We start from the raw sequence: 6,255 nt of genomic DNA, 5'->3' as shown, positions 1-6,255 counted from the left end.
TTTTTACAGTCAGTTATTTCAACAGCATACATGACCATCTACCTTTTTTCACTTTAAAAAATATTTCTTCTTTGTCAAATGTAATACTATGTTTCTGGAATTTTTATTTTTTCATTAACATGATTATGTTAGCACTAGCATTGCACTGTTTTCTTATTTTAGGTTTCTCATTTTTTTTTTTTGGTACTGGGGATCGAACTCGGGTCCTTGCACTTGCACAGCAGGCGGCGAAACCACTGAGCTAAATCCCTGGCCCCAGGTTTCTCATTTTTATTATATTAGAATATACATAATATTGAAATAACCATTTTAGCCATTTTTAAGGGCACAGTTCTGTGATACTGAGTATACTCACATTGTTCAATCATCACCACCATCCATATCCAGATTTTTTAAATCATTCTAAACTGAAACTCTGTACCTATTAAGCAGTGACACCTCACACCCTACACTCCTCAGCCCCAGAAACTACTCTTCTATTTTTTATACCTGTGAGTATGACTTTTAAGAACTTTGTATAAATGGAATTCTGCCATATTTGTCCTTTCATGACTAGCTTATTTCACTTAGTATGATGTTCCCAAGGTCCATCTACATTGGACCATGGGAAAGAATTTCCTTCTTTTTCAGGCTGATATCTATATTAATATATCACATTTTTTATCCATTTACCGGTAATGAAACATGAAGGAATGATAAAAAATTGAAGTGATGGAAATGCTAATTACCTTCATTTCATTATTTCCTTTTATATACATGTATTGAAATAATCACACTGCATCTCATAAATATGTATAATTATTATGTGTCAATTAAATAGAAAAAATAATACACTAAAAAATTAAAAGTAAAATTCCAGCAATACAGCCAGTAATTCCATTTCTGGTTATCTAGTCAAAGAATTGAAAGTAGGGCTTCAAACAATATTTGTACACCCATGTTCACAGCACCATTATTCACAATAGCCAAAGGAGGGAAGCAACCCAAATATGTACTATTTTAATTTTTAAAATTTTAATTAATTAATTAATTTTTTTGGTGACTGATATAAGCATTTAAGGCTGTCACTTTCAAGTATAAATGTTTAGTGTTCCATCACCCAATCTGTGCAATACACATAGCTGTAAGTACAAATCACGAAAATTAACAGAAGCCTACCAAAACCATATCATAATTTAGGCAACAGCAAGTTAAATGTAAGGAAGGCTAGGGGAAATTTTGGATTAGATTATGCATCTCTAAACTGCATTATGTGGTTCACACTTTGTCTAGCACTACTATGTGTTGTGTGGCATCTGGAACATGGCAGATCCACAGCAGACCAAACGAAGGTAAATTAGGTAACAGGACCAGTCGTTAAGAACGTTCAGCTCTAACACAGTCCTAAGGTCTCTTCCCTCAGATGATGATGAGAAATGGCTGCAGCACCACATGAGCTTTACAGATGAACATGAAAAATTTGTTTCCAATTTTTTTCTTTTTAAGTAGAGCCTTTCACCTTGGGACAAATACGTACTGCCCCAGGATTAATTAAATCAACATTATCTACTTCTGGCTTAATGGAATATTGTGAAATGTAACACAACTGGAGAGAATAGGTATTTGGAAGCCAGTAGTATTCTGTTTAACTTAGATTCTGAGTGTGTACATAAACTGTGGTTCTATAACTTCTTCTATAGTTGCAATATCTGTATCTGAAAGGTGACAACAGTTTTATTACAGAAGCAGCTGCTCTGTTTTAAATTCCATGTAACATGCTTAGATTCTAGGTCTTGCCTCTTTAACATAAATCAACATTCTCTTGTGTTTTAGTCAGCATACACAGTACTCATTTCATTTGATGTACACAGCCAATGTGGGAATTTTAAAAAAATTACCAGCTAATGCAGACAGCTAAATAGAGTCCATGATTATGGCAAAGTCTGACCCAAAATTTTAATTTGTAATTTAGCATGTATCTCATGCAATTTGGGGAGCATCAAACTAAATCTACAATTGTCAGAAGACTTGTTACAGTTTAATGCACATTAAAATGTGTACATTTTTAGTGTTGATAAATGCAGTTATGACCTTATTACACTTTTGGCATTCTTTAAGAAAGCATGTTAAGCTTTAATATAGAAATATTTAGTTTACATTCAACTTGTGCTCAGGTAATAATGAATGTTTGTTCGCTTTTCATCTCATACATTCTCTCTTCAGGTATGGCCCATCTCCTGTACGCTTGGAGCAACCTTTGGCTACGTGGCTGGCCTTGTTATTTCACCACTCTGGGTATACTGGAATAGAAAGCAACTTACATACAAGAACAATTAGCTGGAGCAAAGGGAGAAGATATTTCTTTGTGCAGATTCCATGAGGGCTGTGCAGAAATGAATATGGTCAAAGCCAAGAAGATCCATTTACAGCACCTTTTTTTTTTTTTAATGTAGTTTCAACATGATGTGACTGTAGCTTTTTAAACTATGAAAACCCTGAGAGACTGTACCCTCTAGTTGAAATAAAGTATTTATAATAGATTGTGGCTTCAGATTCTGTTTGCTGCTTCTTAGACCTTTAAGGAACATTCTTAATGAACTTTATAGAATTCTAGGGACAGGTTTTTGTTTTCTTTCAAGTTTGAAACTGTTTCATTGTAAGAGGTCTGGGTATTGCTATAGCATTTCGTATACTTTCTGAGAGAAACTGACAGTTTTCTTGGCCACTGAAGTTGTTTTTCACGTAATCAAACAACAGCTTATACACCTTGATCCTATTCTTTTTTTAACTGTATGTTTCTTTGGAGTTAAAATGGCTATGATAGCCTCATCAAAAACAGTCTTCAATCCCTTCTGGGTTAAAGCTGAACATTCCACATAGCAGCATGTTCCTATCTCTTTTGCTAGTTTCTGTCCTTGTTCCTCACTTATAGGTATTTCTTTCATGTCATTCAGTCTTGCTAAAGTTTTGGGGTCATCTTGGAGATCAATCTGAGTTCCTATTAATAAAAAGGTACATTTGGTACATATTCCTTAAGTTCCGGGACACACTCTTCTTTCACATTTTGAAACGAGGCTGGACTGACCACAGAGAAGCATATGAGGAAGACATCAGTCATTGGATAGGATAAAGGCCTCAGACGATCATAGTCTGTCCCACCGTGCCATAGAGTCCCAGGAGGTACTGCTTGCACCCCACAATGACGCTGACAGCCTAGTGGTCAAAGACGGTGGGCAGTACTCCTCGGGGAAGGCGGCGTTGGCCACGTCTTACCCACCGCCCAGTCGCCCACCACCAGGCACTTGAGCTTCAGCGCCCCGGGCCCGTGAGCCATGCAGCGGCTGGCCGGCCTCGGGGCTTGGTCCCCGCGTCCCCGCGCCATCCGGGCTCAGTACCAGCGTGCCCGAGTGGGGGTGGGGGGCGCCGCCGCCCCCCCACCCGGCTCCATGCAGTGGCGCCCCCCGTCGGAGGGGAGGGGAGGGGAGGGGGCGACGGGTCCGGGGAGCAGCCGCCGTCTCCTCCGCCTGGGTCGCTGCCGCCGGGGTCCCCGCTGTCCCCGTCGCCCGGCGCCCGGCGCCCGCGCCCTCTCAGTGGCCCGGCCTCCCAGGGAGGCTCCGCCGGATCATAAGACCGGCCGGCCCCGGGGGAGACAGCAACTTCCTATACTATTTTAAAAAAATATGGTTTTAAACTGGGCATGGTGGCAAACACCTGTGACCCCAGGATTGGGAGGCTGAGGCAGGAGGATTGCCAAGAGTTCAAGGCCAGCCTGGGCTACATAGTGAGACCCTGTCTCAAAAAACAAAACAAAACAAAATATAATTTTATTTTTAATTGTGGTAACCCCCCACAAAAACTTACCAGTGTTTCTAAGTGTATTGTTCAGTAGTGTTAAGTATAGTAACATTGCTGTGCATCCAATCTCAACAATCTCCAGAACTTTTTCATTTTCTTCAGCTGAAACTCTATCTGTATCCATTAAACAACACTTCATTCCTTCCCACCTAGCCTACAAGGTAACTATCCTTGTACTTTCTGTCTTTGAATTTGAATATGGTTGGTACTTCATAGAAGTGGTATTATAAAGTATTTGCATAAAGTATTTTGTGATTGGCTTATTTAGCATTATGTCCTCAAGTTTCACTCACGTTGTAGCACAATTTTCTTCCTTGATAAGGCTGAATATACATATATATATTATATATATATCACATTTCATTCATTCATTTATTCATTCATTCATCTGTCACAGATGCCTGGGTTGCATCCAATTTTCAGTTGTGAATAGTGCTGTTATAAACATAGGTGTGAATATCTCCTTGAGATTCTACTTTCAATTCTTTTTGATATATATTCAGAATTGGAATTGCTGGATAATATGGCAATATATGCTTTTGTTTTTTGAGGGACTGTTATAGTGTTTTCTGTAGTTTTACATTCTCTGCCATTTTACATTCTCACCGTCAGTGCACAGGGTTCCTGTTTCTCCACGTCCATGTTGACACTGGCCTGATAGCTGATGACTGAGGATCCACTGAGCTCTAAGATCAATTGGGCACAAGGACCTTATGGAGGAGTTCTCTGTGCTCCCTGACCAGAGGTGATAGGTTGGCTTAACCACTGCTACCACTTCAGTTTTACTTTGTGCAAGGACCAGTTGACAGGTGCCTTCCACATGGTGGCACTGTGGGCCACAAAGTTACACAAGCACTTTTTAGTGACATATGGACTTCAAAGCAAGAGATAAGCTGTGTTTTCCCACCCTACACCACCACCCGTGGTTGAGCAGGACGCATAAATCATCTTATTCAGTCAGGCAGCTCTCTTGTGATTAAAAAGCAAAACATAACAAATCCCCTCAAACCTTTAAAACTGGGGGAGAAAGCAGGTCAGACTGTGGCCAACTTTGCTTTCCTACTCACATGTTGCCAAGGGATAGCTGAGGTCCTTGTACAGAAAAGACAATCAACAAAAGTTAGGGCTGGGGGTGCAGCTCAGTGATAGAGTGCTTGTCTAGCATATGCAAGGCCTTGGTTCAATCCTCAGCATGGGAAAACAAACAAGTAAAAACAAAAGTTGACAGGCTTTACAACCTGTACCTCCATTCAAGGAGCCTCCCCGTGGGAGCTTTTCCCTGGCCTGGAAATATCCAACAGGTATGACCATCCCACACTGAAAGATCTGAAGGACCCTGTACTCTCAGTTGCTGTACTGTTTCTATTTTCTTTCATTTAGTTTATATACAGATCCAATTGACTTGTGTATACTTGCCGCAACCTTTTTTCCTCACAACTTTTTTTCCAACAACAGCTTAGATTGTATCCAGTCCTAATTGAATCTCAGCTTTGGATGAGATGCCTTTGAGCTGACCATGAGCTACCCACCTATTCTCCAAACCCAGTACACATACATACACTACCACCATCTCCATCTTCATCACCACCACCTACCTCTACCTCCACCACTACCACTATTATCACCACCTCATCACCGCCACTACCAGGACTGTGTCAGCTTTCCACCTCCCATAATGAAACACTCATGACAGGCTAACTTGTAAAGCAAAGAGATTTATTTAGCTTATAGTTTTGGAGGCTGGAGTTCCAAATGGTGTGGCATAGCTTCTGGAGAAGGATTTCTCTTGGCTGCATCACCCCTTGGCAGATTGCATTGTTAGAAAAAAGTCACAGTACCAGATAGGAAGTCAGAGAATGACTGGGGTAGGGCCTATAATCCCTTTTGACGGTCTAAAGACCTCCAATCAGGCCCCACCTCTTGAAGGTCTACCACCTTAACACTGCCACACTGAGCACCAAGCCTCTAATACATGTCCTGGGGTAACAAACTAAGCCCAAGTCATAATGATCATTATTATCACCACCTCCACAGACACCAAGTAATCTGAAGACTGCTGCCTCCTGGTGAAAGCAGCTCCTACTCTAATGACAGGTTCTGAGGAGGTCCTCAAAGCAGAGGTGGGGAAGCTGGATTCACCCCACCTGTGAAACAGGTTATAGTTTTGCTGACTTCCATTGTAGAAAAAGAACACTTTTCAGAAGGTGTCAGTAAGAGCATAATAAAGCAGAATTTTAAAAGTACACAGTCAAAGAAATAGAGTGCTGGCCCTCAAGAGACAGCATTTTTTCCTGGAACTGAGAACATTTCTGTTTCTCTCCAGTTGGTGGAAACCTACGGAAAAGATGCCTCTTCCGTAATAGCCTATCTTACAGGTGAAAGGTAGGAGCCCAGGTTTTTTTTTAGAGGATAATTTAAGCA

The 6,255-nt window shown here is 40.8% G+C and overlaps 1 pseudogene; it reads right to left on the bottom strand.

The window, feature by feature from the left end:
* Window positions 1-2,705: 2,705 nt before the first annotated feature.
* On the bottom strand, window positions 2,706-3,313 carry LOC101705798 (rho-related GTP-binding protein RhoQ pseudogene; annotated as a pseudogene).
* Between the last annotated feature and the right edge of the window lie 2,942 nt (window positions 3,314-6,255).

Source organism: Heterocephalus glaber, unplaced genomic scaffold (assembly GCF_053883595.1).
Source record: "Heterocephalus glaber isolate CG9 unplaced genomic scaffold, H.glaber_assembly_v1.0 deba00001504, whole genome shotgun sequence".
NCBI lineage: Eukaryota > Metazoa > Chordata > Mammalia > Rodentia > Bathyergidae > Heterocephalus > Heterocephalus glaber.
Note: the sequence above shows the minus strand (reverse complement) of the source record. Positions and strands in the feature narration are given on the sequence as shown.